This window comes from Pyrgilauda ruficollis, unplaced genomic scaffold (genome assembly GCF_017590135.1).
Source record: "Pyrgilauda ruficollis isolate IOZ18807 unplaced genomic scaffold, ASM1759013v1 scaffold151, whole genome shotgun sequence".
In the NCBI taxonomy this organism is placed as follows: Eukaryota; Metazoa; Chordata; class Aves; order Passeriformes; family Passeridae; genus Pyrgilauda; species Pyrgilauda ruficollis.
The window spans coordinates 215,641-231,289 of record NW_024513766.1 but is presented as its reverse complement, the minus strand read 5'-3'; positions in this window follow the sequence as shown (position 1 = coordinate 231,289).

Here is a 15,649-nt window from a genome sequence, read left to right as displayed (position 1 = left end):
AAAAAAAAAAAAAAAATTTTTTTAAAAAAAAAAAAAAAAAAAAAAAAAAAAAAAAAAAAAAAAAAAAAGCCAGACCAAAGAAAGAAAGAAAGAAAGAAAAAAAAAAAACCCAAAAAACCAAACAAACAAACAAAAAAAAAACAAAACCAAAAACTCAAAAACCAAAACCAAAACCAAACCAAAACCAAACCAAACCAAAAAATAAAAAAAAAAACAACAAAAAAAACCCCAAAACCAAAAAATCCCAACAACCAAACCCCACCTCCTCCCAAAAAACCCAAACCAACCAAACCAACAAACTGCAAAATCATATAGTTTGAATTAGCATCAGTCTTTTTTGTCTGTTTCCACTAAAATGAGTTTTCTTTCAGAGCATTCTGCCCCTTCAAACCAGTCACCTCACTCCTTCCATTCATACTGAGGTGTTTTGGACCTCAGGGTTTGGTGCAGAGTTCATTTTTGGCACTCAGTGTTAAGATCTAGTGATTATTAGAGAGAGAGGCCTCTGCCTGAATTCAAGTGCAAACGAGACCATATGCTGAACTCAGCTGTACAGATTTTATTTAACAGCAAATGTGAGCTAGAAAGAGGGAATAGAAATAGAAAAGAGAGGGGAGGGAGATGGAGAGGAAGAGGGAGAGAGGCACCATAGTTGAAAGGTGCTCATTACCTCTGTGATCCAGTGGCAGAATAAAGTTAAATTCTGAGCTATCCAGACATCTCCACCCACTGGACCCAGCCTTCTTTATTCCTCCTTAGATCTCATTTGGAAATAGCACCACCTTTAACTTATTTCAAGCTCCTGGCAGCTGGTCTAACAGGAGGCACATTGGTCTGGGAGAGAGGGCTTTGGTGGTTTTAGCTTCTTTATACCACAGTGGGCAAAATCTTTCAGTGATCTTTACAGTACAATTATTATTTTTAAGTTTTTTACATTCAGTCAAGTCAGCTTTGCTCCAGAAGCTCATCAGGTGCTTGGTGGAGATGCTGCTTACAGCTTGTGTGACATGTTGGTCAAAAAACAGCTCTGCCCTCCAGCCCATGCCACAGAGGGGTCTCACCCAAAGACCCTGTGACACCCTCAAGTGTTTCTCCTGCTTCTTCATCTTCCCTTTAATCTTCTGCTCTTCCTTTCTTACTCTGCTCCTATGGCTTTCCTGCTTTTCAGAAGTTCTTATGCCCCTTAGTGAAAGATAAATGGGTTATTACTGATCCTTTATTTTTTCCTTTTTGTCCCCCTAAACTTCCTCTTGGGCCCTGGCATTAGCTTTCCCCACATTAAGAAAAGCCAGATACAAAGATGCTGCCTGAAGACCAAACAACTCCATCTCTGAACTGAGAAGGTTTTAAGAACCAGAAGGTTTTAAGCAGGAGGTTTTTTCTCGAGAGAAGCATTTCAATTCTTGTGTTTCATACATAAAACCTGATGGGATGGAGGCGGTGACCCTGAGCCAGAGCAAACACAGCTTCAGCCAGCAAGTTGTGGGGAACACTAAAGGAGGAGGAAATTCATCTGCTGCTTCCAAGGGGGAGCTCAGGATTCCTCAGGAGCACACACAACCCTGGCAGGCACAGTCATCATCAAGGTGGTGAAACCCCAGCAGTGCAGGTGCCCTGCCTGACACTTCATCTTGGCCCTGTCAGCCTGGAGACTCCCAAAGCAGCTCATTTAAAGTCTTTAAAGCCTTTCTGTTCATCTGTGGGGATCATTCCTAAGCCTCCTGTAGTATCTTGAGCACTGGTTCAGCTTAAGTTTTGGACTAAATCTCGGAAGCAAACTACTGCCAGATTTGTGCACACTAAGAGATTCAGCTCAGCCATCTGAGGCTGGACGGACTGGGTTCCTCCTTGAGCTGCAAGTTGCTCAAAACAAGGATTTTGGTGCCCATCCCAACACTTGGGAATGCCCTCAGACACGGGGTGAGATTTTTGGGGTGTGCTGAGCAGGGCCAGGAGTGGATGATCCCTTCTGACTCTGGTTTTTCCATGTTCTGTCATTTCATTGGTGTGCTGAGAGCAGTTCCATCAAATGCTCAACACCTTTCCTAAAGGCCACAGCTCCAAAGAGACCCCTCTCTGTTGGTTTCACAAACTGATTTTGGGGCTAGAAGGGAGCTATTCCTACTCCACACTTTTCACTGAGCATGTTATAGAACACGGGCCCCACTGGCCCTGTAAAGAACCACAAAATTCTGGTATTTGACTACTTTCAGTGACACATTTTTGTTCTGTTAGTCTAGGACCCTTTCTATTCCTGTTGGGCATTGCCTGAAAAGGCAAATTTTAAGCATCAGAAGAGAAGGAAATTAAAGAGTTCACAGGTTGTTATGGCCCTGCTGCACAAGGCTCTGTTTAGTTCCCAAATAACACTTTTTTAGGGAATAGATTTACAGCCAGAGCTCATCCTCTGAGCTCTGCTGGTGTGGGAGAGCAAAGGCAATTTCTGAGGTGTTGAGAACCCTCTCTGGTGTCTGTGATCAGGCTGCAGGCTCCTGACAACTCTGAAAAAAAAACACTTGACCCCAGGATGAGGACAAATGGTTGTCTTATCCTGTCAGTGGAAAAGCAGAAAGTTGCACATAAAGCCATCAATGATCTGGGCAGTGAACACAGAGAGATTTCTTGCTGTGCCAGAGGTGTACAGGCAACAAAAAAAAAAAATAAAAAAAAAGCTCTTGTGCAAAGAGAAAGAGGAAACATAGGGACAGACTAAAGATCAATATTATCATCATGTGCTTGATGTGTCAAATCTTTGCCCAATAACCAAAATACATCATGTCAAACAACTCACAGGACACAGGGAGTAGGCATCTGTTTTCCCTCTGGAGGAATAAAAGAGGTCTTTTTCATTAATAAAGAGCACTTCTCCCTGAGAAATCTTACATAGGTAAAATTAAGTAGCTTCATTTATTTTCCTGAGGTGCTAAACCTGGTTCAGAAAAGAACCCAGGCATAGTTGGAATTATTTTTGTAAATAACACATGGTGCAATTTATTCTTTTTCCTACAAAATTGGCATCATTACAAAGTGCTGTGAGCTTTCCAAATTATGTGACAACTTTTCTGGTGCTTGGAAACAAAGACCTGTTTTCTCTGGAAATATAAAATTGTCCCTATTAAGGAGGAAAATTGAGAGGTTTTACACTGGATTAACACTCCAGTGCCTTGGTTACAGGTGTGTATGCCAGGGTGATGAAATGTATGACATGCTATTTTCAGATTACTGCTTGTGATCCCATTTAGTTTGGAATAAGCTATGCCTATGTGAAATGACCTTTTATTTTCAGTCTGTTCCATTTAACAAATTGGCACTCTATAGGAAGGGTGGTTTGATCATTCCTTACATGATCCTTATTTGCATAAATAGGAAATGTCCCTTTGTATGTCTTTTGAAGAGTATTTGTTTTATTATGTGTTCATTGCTAGAACATTGTCAAGGCATAATAATCCTGGTCCACATTATCTTTCTGGACTTTTATTGCCTTTCTTTCTGCTTGGATGTTTCCTTCTGCTGTGAGGAAAAGAAGCCATAAAGAAATGAATGTTCTTAATAAAACTTGTGGGTTTTTTTTTTTTCATTTTTAAGTATATACAACTGCCATAAACTGATTAAAAATTAAAATGTCTTGAAAACAAAACAACTGTTCTTACCAATAACACAAAATTTTGATCACTTCCCCAAATTTTTTCAGTCTGTAATCCTGTGACTATGTGAGAACTCTTGAAGACTGAATTAATTCTGCTTTAATCTTGTCAAACTAAACTCAGATTGGGTGGTCTTTAAGCAGCAGTAAATACAGACTCAGACACTGAGGGGAATTAGGTCTGAAAAACATAGAAGCAGCAAATGTTTTTTCTGTGACATAAGGCTCTCTGAGAGAGAAGATACTCTGCAGGGAAATAAATTATTCGGAAATTAGGCAGTAGATTGAATATAACATTTAATTAGCTGATTGGGCAGACAACAACAAGAGGAAGAAATGGCTCAGGCGTCAGGTTCTATGATAAAGAAAATGGCTCCAAAATATGATTTCAGAAATAATTTGCGTTGCTGACTGTGTAAAAAAGACTTAGCAAGGTGGATATCTCATAGTGTCATCTCCTGGTGATGATCTGCAAGCAATTTTTGTGTCTGTCTTGTAAAACTGTTGCCTACATGTGCCAGGCATCCTCTTAACTCACATAAAGTAGGTCTCAGTCCCAGAGTTCCTGTGATTCTGTGCCATTCTGCAGGTATTCATGTCCTTGTCCAAAATTAGGCAGGGACAAACCAAGTTTTCCACATGGTCTGCCACACTCTTTGACACACCCTCAGGAGAAAAGAGCTGGAACACACTGATGGAGCCCAGATCTCAGCAGGGCAGAAAGCTGGGTGCCTCAGTCACGTCTAGGATTCACAAAATCATGGAAACCTTGGGCTGGGAGAGACTTTAAAATCCTCTATTCCTACCTCCTTCCATTTTTCATACCTCCCACTGTCCCAGGCTGCTCCAGCCCCAGTGTCCAGCCTGGCCTTGGGCACTGCCAGGGATCCAGGGGCAGCCCCAGCTGCTCTGGGCACCCTGTGCCAGGGCCTGCCCACCCTCACAGCCAAAATATTTTCTCCTGTTATTTAATCTCTGTCACGTTGAAGTAGATCCTCCTTATTCATTCTGGAAGTTTACAAGGAGCTTGAAGATGTATACCACTCTTTTTTCCATAAAAAAAAGGTTGTATTGCACTTTCTTTTAAATAATTGTTCAGATTTGTTCCACGGTCTAACATTGGATCTGTTTCTTTCTTTCAAGAAATAGAATGTCTGCCTTACTCATAAATGGGTGAATTGCTTCTTCTCAGCTCAATCTGAAAGAACTGTTTGAATTCTCAAGCACATCCTCTCCTCTTCCACAGACACACCATGTTTACACCCAATGAAATGATTCTGCAGTAGCTAATTATGTGGCATATTTGGAAAATGTGGTGTTATTGTATGGTTGTTGTGTTTAAATTGGAGTTAGTGAGGTTTCCAGGTGTTTGTGTTCCAAATGGTGGACAAAATTTGCCAAAATATATTCACTAAATGTCCCTTTAATGGAAATTAAAAGTAATTTTCACTAATAGTGAATCTTTACTAAGACAGTAGCATGGATTCTTGCACATATGCTCTACTATATATTATATGCCACAATTTATACCTCATGTGTAGAATGCAAAAATCTTGATGTCTGCTTCTTATCCTTTTCTTCTCAGGACATTCCTGTTTGTCATTTCTGCCCTTGTCTCTTACAGTCATTATTAGATCCTGAAACAGCAAGCAGGTATGGCAAAAGGCCATTTATACAAACTTAAATTAACCTCTAAATTAGTATTATCAAATAGGTCTTGACTGGTTTAGACTTTTGAAGTGTTAACAATTAGAAGTCAAACACTTGTTAGGCTCGTTAGCCATTCACAAAAGACTGAAACTCAAAAGGTTAGAAGAGAGAAAATAAAATGACAGGAAAACAAAAGAGAGAGAGAGAGAGGAGGATTTTAAGTCATAAGTCATATTTAACTCATTTCAGTCATATTTAGGCTCCTGGATTTACTGCTGTCAGTTAACTCTAACTCCCACCCCAGCTTCACCTGGAGCTACTGAATAATGAAAATTTCCATGGCAGCTGCCACGCCCAGGACAGGGAAGGTAGGATCCATGTGTCTACTTAAAAATTATAAACCTCTACACCTTTCCTCAAAGAGTTTCTTATATGTAAAAAGTTGATATTTGTTCATTGGTCCTATAAGCCTGTTCCACGGAAGAACAAAAAAAAGGGGAAGCTGAGTATGAACTTACTGCTGAATTTCAGTAGTTAAATGAAAGGATGAGATAGCACAGGAAAACCAGAAAAAGAGAGGGGAATGATGTGCAAGAGCTAATTGAAGTGATTCAATCTAAAAGGTGGTGTTACACCATTTGTTTTTAACAATAATGCAAGTTTCAATGCCGAATGTCCTGCTTGATTTTTATTATAATGCGCAGCTTTTTATTTCTGTGAGAAGTCTGAACTGATGTGACTTCTGAGAAAGTTTGTGGATATTTCTGGTGATGCAGAGCTGGGGGAGTGTCTGATCCACCCGGAGGCTGAGCTGGTGCTCAGAGGGACCTGGGCAGAGCTGGGAGGTGACAACCCCAGTGAGGTTCTTCCCAGCAGGGCAGGAGCAATGCCAGGGCCAGCACAGCCTGGGGGACCTGGGGGTGCTGCTGGGGACAAGGTGACCGTGAGCCTGCCCCAAATATTCTGTCGTTCTGTGATTTAACTGAGAAGTCTTCTTGTACTTCCAATCTCAGCTGCAATGGTCTGTCAATCCAAAAGGTGAAAGCAGCTATTCTGCTGCAAAACATGCCTGTGTAAATCAAAGACATCTGGAAATTTCATTGCAGTTTTCACAGTTTAATAGCACAAATAGCACATAGACAAATTTTCCCTCCAAGTTCATATATTCTTTACACCTGGGTCTTCAAAATTAAAAGCATGGATGCATTTGAAAAATGTGTGGCCATTATTGAGTTTTCCTTTTCACCAGATGACAGATAAGTCTAAGACTTATAACAGCACAGGATTCTTCAGGCTTGCAGATTTGACATCATCAATCTTATTTCCAATGGGTACAATCATACCACACTCAAAATTCTGTTGCTTTTAAAAAAGCAATATCTATTCCATATTGCACATGACCTTGAGGTGTTTGACAGATTGAAGGATGCCAAGGAGGTTCCCTATTTTTATACTAATGAAAAGAAGGAAGTATTTAGCTATTTTGATGTATCATATTTTTTTTCCTTCCTGTTCAGATTAACTTTTTTAAATGGGAGAGACAGCTCCAAGATTTTTCACTTGGATCTGTGAGCTCTAAGCCCATTAATGCAAATTAATTTGAAACTTCAAAATTCTATAGATGGAGCACATAACAGGAAGTTACAAATTTTGTGTGACTTTCTAGCATATTAATTTTTTCCATTTTTTCCCCCTGTGTGGTCTTGGGACCCTATGATAATCTGCTTATTTCATGCATTTTCTTTGGGATACACAAAGATCTTAAAAAAAATCTTCATCAGAATCAGATCATTATCCATTAGCTGAAACCATTTCCTCAGAAACAGTATCTGAAAAAAACATTGTGACCCTCAATAGGAATCTCCTTCCTTTTTACACACTGCAAATATGAAACTACAATTTGCTCACTCTGTATACTGAGCATGCCCTGCCAACCTGCTGCAGGCACCACTTTCCAAGATGTGAGGCTGGTTATTAACCCTGGCTGTGATTCAGGGCACTTTGGAGGATGAGGGGAAATACAGCTGCACTTCATTTTACAGGAAAGGAAGTCTAGTTGTAAACATAATTATGCATAGGACACGTATATTGCTTTTTCACCCTATATTTCAGGTTGTTAACTTGAATGGACGATGGTAGCATTCTTCAATATTGATGAGTTGTGCCCAGCAGCACCCCTAAATATTTTCCCTGGAGAATCAGTTGTCTGAACATGCTGAGGTAATGCTGAACATCAGATAGGAAGTCCCAAAGAGCAGAAAATAGTCACTCAGTCTGAAAGGAAATATTATTTCTTTATTCTAAATCGCTAATTTCTTCCCGGGTTTCTTTGCCTTGCTGCTTCTGTTTAGTTTTTCACAGCTGTTGCAGATGTATGAGAGGGAAGGGATCTGCTTTCTTCCACATTTTTAGCTTGGTGTGTATCTCCTTCCTGTCCCAAATCAAAAAGAAAAATAACTTACTTAACTTCTCTTTGATGTAAAATAACTTGTAGTGAGACTCTCAGCATCAGAATTTCATTGCAGTTTCGGAAGCAGTAGCATGGCTTCTGGCACTGACCCTGTTGATAAAACCAGGAAAAAAATCTCCCACATCAGCTGCAAAAAAACCCCAAACATATAAATATTCTTGTTAAAGATAATACATTCTCATTTAAATTTACCTTTCACTTTTGAGGTTTTAAGAAAAGATAATTAGATATTTTGAAACAAATCAGGTTTTCCCAGAAGATTAAATCACAAACAGGACAGGTTTTTAGCCAATATTCCTCAGCATCCTTTTCAACATCTTTATATTTAGACTCAGGCAGCGCTAGGTTTGGATAGAAGCAAATAGCAATAAAATGTTGAAAAGAGAGGATTTGGTTAATGAGGCATTTGTGTTCCTTCCTGTAGCTGGATCAATGTTTTGCAGAGGGGCAAAAAGAGAATTGTTTCTCATTTTGGTTGGGTAAACTTTCTCCACCTTCTTGCTCTGCACTCAAAGGGATGCTCTGCTGTGGAAAATGTCCCAGAGTCCTGCATGGTCCTGCACCACAGCACCAAAACCTCCACAATCATCTGAGGGAAAAGTTCAGTTTTGTGGGAATTCATCTACTTGGGTGAACTTTTCCTACCGTCCAAAGGCATATCCTGCAGCGCCACAGCAGCCTTTGAATTTCCTCAGGGGACTTCAATAACCATTTCTTCAGAGAGCTGAGCCTACAGCAGCCTTTAGATGAAGGCTTTCTCATGATTCACGTCCTCAAAGAATTCCCCAGGCCATTTTCTCCCTGTCTAGATGGGAAACCAATGAGTTGGAAATTATGTGAGCACACCTAATTTTCAAACATTTCAACCTTGTGCTTTTTATTGCTCCAGTAATAATTTGAAGGAATTCATCATCCTCTCTCAGATCAAGATTTCTGGGCACACTTCACAATCAAACTGCTCTAATCCTTCAAGCTAACCTTTCAAGTTATGTATTAAAGTTGATTACATTTTGTGTCGTGTCGAGAAAATTAATTCGGTCAAGATAAGAACCTCTTGAATGGCATTTTTTTTTTTTTTTTTATTGCTTTCCTGGACCCAGAGCTGAAATGTTGCAAGGGGAGGGGGGAGGATCAAGGCTGAGTAATACACTTGTTAAAGTGTCTGCTTCTTGTCACACAAATCTTTCCTAATGGTCGTTCACTATTTCTCCCTGTTTACCAAGAAAGGCAGGCAATGCTAAAGCTGCATGATGCTGTGGATGGCCAAGAGAGAAGTCTGAGGGGAATGCTTAAAATATTTAGGCATGAAAAATAATTTCTGTTTCAGACTGCCTTTTTTTCCTCCATTTTTACTATTATTATTCACCTAAAAGAAAAGTTTTGTGGTATACCTCAACCAGCTCTCACTGAGTAACAAAATGTTGTTTTGCCATCTCATTTTCCAGCTTTCCCCCATAATTGGCCCAAAATAAAACTGACCAAAAATAAAGTGGGGTAGTAATGTCCAAACCCCAGAAGCATCAATAGGAAGAGAAAAAACTCCTTTTACTGAAAGAAGGAAAGAAAGTGCACAAAGATAGGGGGAAAAAATTAACACAGTAGGAAATAAAATAATTTGAGAGCACTGAGATTTGTCTCTCAAGTGCTCTGCATGAGCATTCAAGTTTTACAGAACGGAAGAAGTATGTGATGCAATTAACATGCTAGTCATTGAACATTTAACTAAGTTATAGTTGCTGCATATTCTGAATTCTCGTGCAAACATGAGCGTTAATGTGCTCATCACAGCTGGTAGCTTCATTTAATCCATTTGTTTCAATAATTAACAACAGTAGTGGTTGAGGTCTCAACAACACTTTAACCTGGCAGGAAAAACAGGTAAATATTGAATAGCTACAGGTACCTTCCAAAGAAATCATTAAGTGGGGATTATTTAAGGCACACATGTGGAGCAGCTGGCATAGTTTGAAAGCAAATTTTCCATGGCTTTCAAGTTCCTTGAAATCATAGAAAAAATGATAAAATCATATTAGTTTCTCTGTAGTGTTAAATATTAAAAACTCAGAAGGATCAGCTGTTTTCTGGCAAGACTGAGGACCAGAAGGATTCACCAAAGCATAAACCCACTCAAATATTCTATGCATGGCCAAATATTAACACGTATATGCATTTAAGTAGGGATTACTCTTATCACTCATTAACTTACGGGTTTACTGTACATTTGTGTCCCATTAATTTAGGAGTTCACCATAAACAAGATTGGTTTTGGCTGATTTTGTGCATCTCTGTAGTTGCACATAGAGTGGAAAAATGTCATATTTAGGTCATATTTAGTCTTTTGTCTTCAGAGTCATTTTTGTGTGGTGGAATGAGGATTCCAACAGTTTAATTTTGTTCAGAAGTTCCTTCTTCATGGTTGTGAGCATAAGGTCACAGACTCACAGAGCATTTGGGTTGGGAAAGCCCCCTAAGATCCCCAGCACTGCTGTTATCCTTTTTCTACACGACTATTGTTTAAAAAAAGTCAGGGTCAGAATTTAAAGGAATTGAGAAGTTTGCCGCAAAACTAACTTGGGAAATTTTGGGAAACAGATGAAGTATTAACACACAATTATTCATAATTCTTGTTAGCATATTATTTTTTAACAGTCAGCAGTATGTTCAGCTGGTTTAAACACCTGCCTATTTAAAATTTAGGTGTGCCACATATTTCCACTCTAAAAATAAATAAAAACTAAAAACAAAATTAGAATCTAAAGCATAATATTTTCCAAAAATAAAAAAAATCTACATCTATTTAAAAAGCATTACCTTTTAAAGATAGTCACAATTGCACACATTGCTTACAGTAAATTGTATATTAATCCCCCAATCACCCACAAAAATTCAAAAATGGCTATTGAAATTTGTGCCACCTAGGTTATATCTCCAAGAAGATATCTCTTGTAAATAACTCCTTGTCTAACAGAAAACATCAATAAGGTTACAAGAAAATTTCTTTCATCTGTCATTCAATAAAAAAAGAAAAAAGAAAAAGGAAAAAAAAGAAAAATAAAAAAGGAAAAAGAAAAAAGGAAAAAAAAAGATGAAAAAAGAAATAAGGAAAAAGGGGAGGAAAAAGGAAAGGAAAAAAGAAAGGAAAAAGGAAAGGAAAGGACACAATTCAAGATAAAAATAAAATATAGGTGAGTAAAAACAAAACCAAACCAAACAAACAAACAAAAAAGCAGCCAATGAAACTCACTTATACTCTCAGTTCCCTTCATACAGCAGTGTTCCAAAATACTTTGAGTTACTAATTTGAGTCAATTCATCTTGATGCACACCATGTTTTTACACCTCTTTAATGGAATGATTGATTGCTATCCACAGGCCAACATCACACACCAAAAAAGAAAAAAAAAAAAAAATTAAAATTTTCTTGATTTACTGTCGGTCTTTAATATTTGAGGATCAGGATGGTCACACACCAGACAGCTCCTAAAAGAAAATGGTGTCACACTTAATGAGTCTGTGGTGGATTGTCTGAAATCCAGCGAGAGGTTGCAGCTGGTTCTTCCCAGTTCAGCTAAAACATATGAAATTCCAAAATATTAACATACAGACTGCATCCTGAAATGCTGAACAGTGGCATATTAGGCAATTTTTTTCGTTGTGAAGTCTTGTTTTTTAACAGCTCAAAAAAGTCTGCTGGAGGGAGGAATACAAACAGCAAAAGAAGAAACAGGTTTGAGGAGAAACCTTGAAAAATGAAGTATCTCTTTACCAACTTCAAACATTAACCAGTATCAGATTATTTCAGACTATATAATAAATAAATGACCAAAAATTCATGATACTGTAGCAGGGGCTTTTTGGTGTTTAATGTGATGCAACAGCTTTCATCACAAACCATGTGATTTCAGCTTTCAACATATTTCATTTAGACAGAAAAACTTTCATCCTCTGTAAATATGTATACACTTATATATTTTGTTTTCTGATGTTAATATGTGTTGAGCACCCAATGATGGTTTCATGGCAGTGTAAAGATAGAAAGAATATTTGATGGGAGTGGGTTTGCATTCCTCTGGGGTTTGTTCTTCAAGGCAATTTCATCATTTAAAGGAAATATCTGTGCCTCATGTGTCAACACAGCTCTTGCCTGGTAGAAGTAACAGGTTCTTATATTCCCAAATATCTCACACACATCTACAAAGATCTCAGTCAATAAATTCTGCCGTGGAGAAGAGTTTTTTGGGGGTTTCTGGATTTTCTTTCTCCTCAGTTTCAGGCCAAAGAAAGCTACCAGAAAATGTTGCCTTTCTGCATAGCTTAACCTTTTACAGCTAAGGACTACATTGAATCTCTTCCAAGTGCAAAATCTTTTTATATTTCATTGCAAAGTGAAAATTCAATTTAAGAGTTATCTTTAACCTTTGATGGTGAGTATTCTGGAGCCAGAGAAATTTAGAGCATTTATAAAAGCAAATTTGTTCCCATTATTATTTATGGAAGAACAAGTAATCTCATTATTGTATTTCATTTTCACAGGAACAAGGAGAAGGACAAACTTTAGACCTACATCTAACTTGAGACAAAATAATGCCAAACACTTTGTGACTGCTGTTGATGAGTGGGTAATGACTTCATTATGTTTTCATAAATTATCTATATGTTTACAGTTTGGAGCTTCAGCTCCTTTTAAATTCAATTTACCCATGCTGTCCTTGCTGAGACTAAAGAGAGGAGCATAATGGAGTAAGAGGGGTACAAATCTTTAGGTTTTCCCTTCATATCCAGAGGTGAACAGAGGCATTCAAAGAACAAAATTCATGAGGAAACGCGGCCAAAACCTGGGTGATGGAGGAGATGAGAAAAGGTATTGAGCTTTGTAGGCATTTAGGGAGAAAGGGTGATAAAATTGTTACTTTTGTCACATTTAGCCATGGAAATCAAGGCTTGAATCAACTTTACAGAGAAAGCCTAGACCACAACTTCAGGTGCTGCTGTCCTGTGATTGCCTGCTGATCTCATGCAGTGAAATGTCCTGGGGGTGCATTGGACTCTGACTTTTTAAGGTGAAGAAAATATTCCACTATAATTAAAGGCAATGGGACTGTAACTGCCTTTTACAGATGAACAATCAGGGTTTTTCTGCTTTAATAGCCACAGCAGATTTTTTCCTTTTAAATTTAATTTAATGAATGAGCACTTAAGCTAGTAAATTTTTTCCTGAACTGCTGCAAACAACCAAATACTTAACATTTCAGGAAAAAGCCAGACCACTCAAGTAAATACCTTTAAAAAGAAAGATCTTAATATTAGGGTTCCAATTGGAGAAGAAATCTTACATAACGTAAACAACATTGTAGTAATTATATTAATAAACTAAAACTCAAGGATTCACTTGCCTAATGTGTAGTCACAAAGATGAATAACTGGATTAAAACTGCAGCTGGAAGAAAAGACAAACTTCAAAGAATGAGTTTGTTACTTTATTGTTAAATCACACAGAGGGGTCTTAGCTGAAATGCAGACTGGGGGAAAATGACAGAAAGATGTAACACAAAAATTTACTGGTCCAGATTGAAGGGAGAGACAAAGAAACCCAAGTGGGAAATTTAATGCCACCAAAATAACAAAATTAATAGATTCACGCATTTGCAAGTTTTAAATAATAGCTTCCTTTGTATTAAAAGAAGCTCCACAGAATGAAACAGTAAATACAGTTTTAAATTTGTGTGGAACAGTGGATTTTTAATGTTTTTTTCATGGTTAGTGTAACTAACACTAAAGGCAGGCATAAAAAAATAAGAATTCTCATTGGAGAAATCTTACTTTCTGTATCACTGCAGGAATGCAGCATACTCTACTAAACTCTCTGGACATAGTTCACAAAATTACATTAGAAGAGCAGGTAAAACAGGCTAGGAGTTTCATTTATATAATGCCTGGCATTCAGAAAGCTCCTCCAATTAGCTGATGACTTCTTGCATTGTGAAATGGCTCCCTATCAAATTAGGAGTCTTAGCTGTCAAGTATTTAGCAAAGTGTAATTCAATTAAAAAGTAATGAAGCCACATTATCATATTAAATGAAATATGACAAGCATTTTAGCCAAGGTTGCAAATTTTCATTCTTTAAAACTCACTAGTGTGTGACTAAGAATTTTTTTTTTTTTTTAATTTTAATCCAGGCAACATTTTAGTAATTTATGCCACCTAACAGGAAATGTTCTGCCCACTGCCTGATCAGCGGGACAAAGCCTGGCTGCCTGCTTAAAATTTCATTTCTTAATGGCAAATTATGGTGTGGAGAGCCAGCACAAAAGCTTTTCACGGCTGCCACTCTCAGATGTCACCAACAAAAGCAGCATTTCTGGTGGGAAGGAGCTTGTTCTCCAGTTTGCTGCCAAAATGGCACACAGAGCTCAGGTGCCAGGGCATCAAAAAGCTCTTTTTGGAAGCTGGGTGTTTTCATGCTGGGAATGGAACCAGCTCTTGCACATTTGCAGGCTCCATTCCTGCCTCTCTCCCCTTAATTTTGCACTGTCCAGATAATTTGTCTGCATTGGGTAGATGTTTGTGACTCTTACACCTGTTGACTATCTAAAAAAAAAAACCAACTGTGCTATTCCAAATTGTCCTTGAGGCATGCTCAATTTCAACAGAATAACAGAACCTATCTCTGCAGACATTTTCATTAGAAATTCAAATTACCTGCTTTTTTTTTTCTATAGGTCTTTCCTCCTAAAAACTAACCTAAAAACTGTTGTTGCTGATCCTCTGTATTAAAAATAGCCTGTCACGTGACCATGTAAAATACAGAAATAATTGCAGCAACAGAACATTCTGGGTGCCACAGGAGCTAAATTACCTTTTTTTTTTTTTTTTTTTTGTTTTATCAGAATAATATTCAGAAGATTGAAATAATTTCTTTTTCTGCCTTGTTGCACACAACCTTTTAAAGCACAGGCAGCACAGATATGGGTCTATGTATGAATTGCAAATGACCTTTTAAGACTTTAAACTGCAGCTTATCAGTGGGGCACCTGCTGAAACATCTCTGCAAACTTCATTACTTTTGAGCATGCTTCATTCACTTTTCTTTAACTGTTTGTTTGTTTGTTTCTTTAAAATAACAGGCCTAAAAATCTCTGCATTTTAGAATGTTTCTTCTGTTCTAGGAAAAAGCTCATCAGAAAAAAAACCAAACAGTGGTTTTATTGATCCTATTTAATTTTAATTTTTTCTTTCCCTTTTTCATTCAAAAATAAACACTGTTAAAACAAATGGTGCAAGACACAAAGTTTAGAGGGAGATTTGTGTAGTGAGAAATGTTGCAACCCTCATTCCAGATTGAATAGAACCAACAAAGCCAAACATCATAATACTGAAAGGGTAATTCTGCTTTTTTACAAGCACTGCTCAAACAGAACTGACCCTCTGTACTGCTCTTGGTGGCTTTGGCTGGTATCAGAGTTGAACACTTAAATATTTTTTGAACACCCACCTGTTTTTCTTCTTAAAATGCAAGTGGCTGTGCTTTAAAGATGGTCAGTTGAACCATGTAAATAAGGAAATAAATTCTCTCCCTATGGCGTGGCAAAAAGTCAGGAAAAAGTTGGGAGCAGGAGGTGAAAACCTTGAGGGTTTTCAGCTGCTGGGGTGTTGTGGCCTTTGTGTCTCTCACTCAGGAGTTAAAACTGCACTAAATACACAGCCTAATCCATCTGTCAACGATTCGTCAATTACTTACATTTTTTCCTGCTCTGTATTTTTAAGCAAGTAGCTCCCAACAAAATATATCCCTTTTCTGTGTCAAAATTTATGGTGGGCTCCACAAAAATGTCCTTTTTCCACTTGGGAAAGGACTGGCTCTTGGTGACAAGTTTCAAGGTGCTT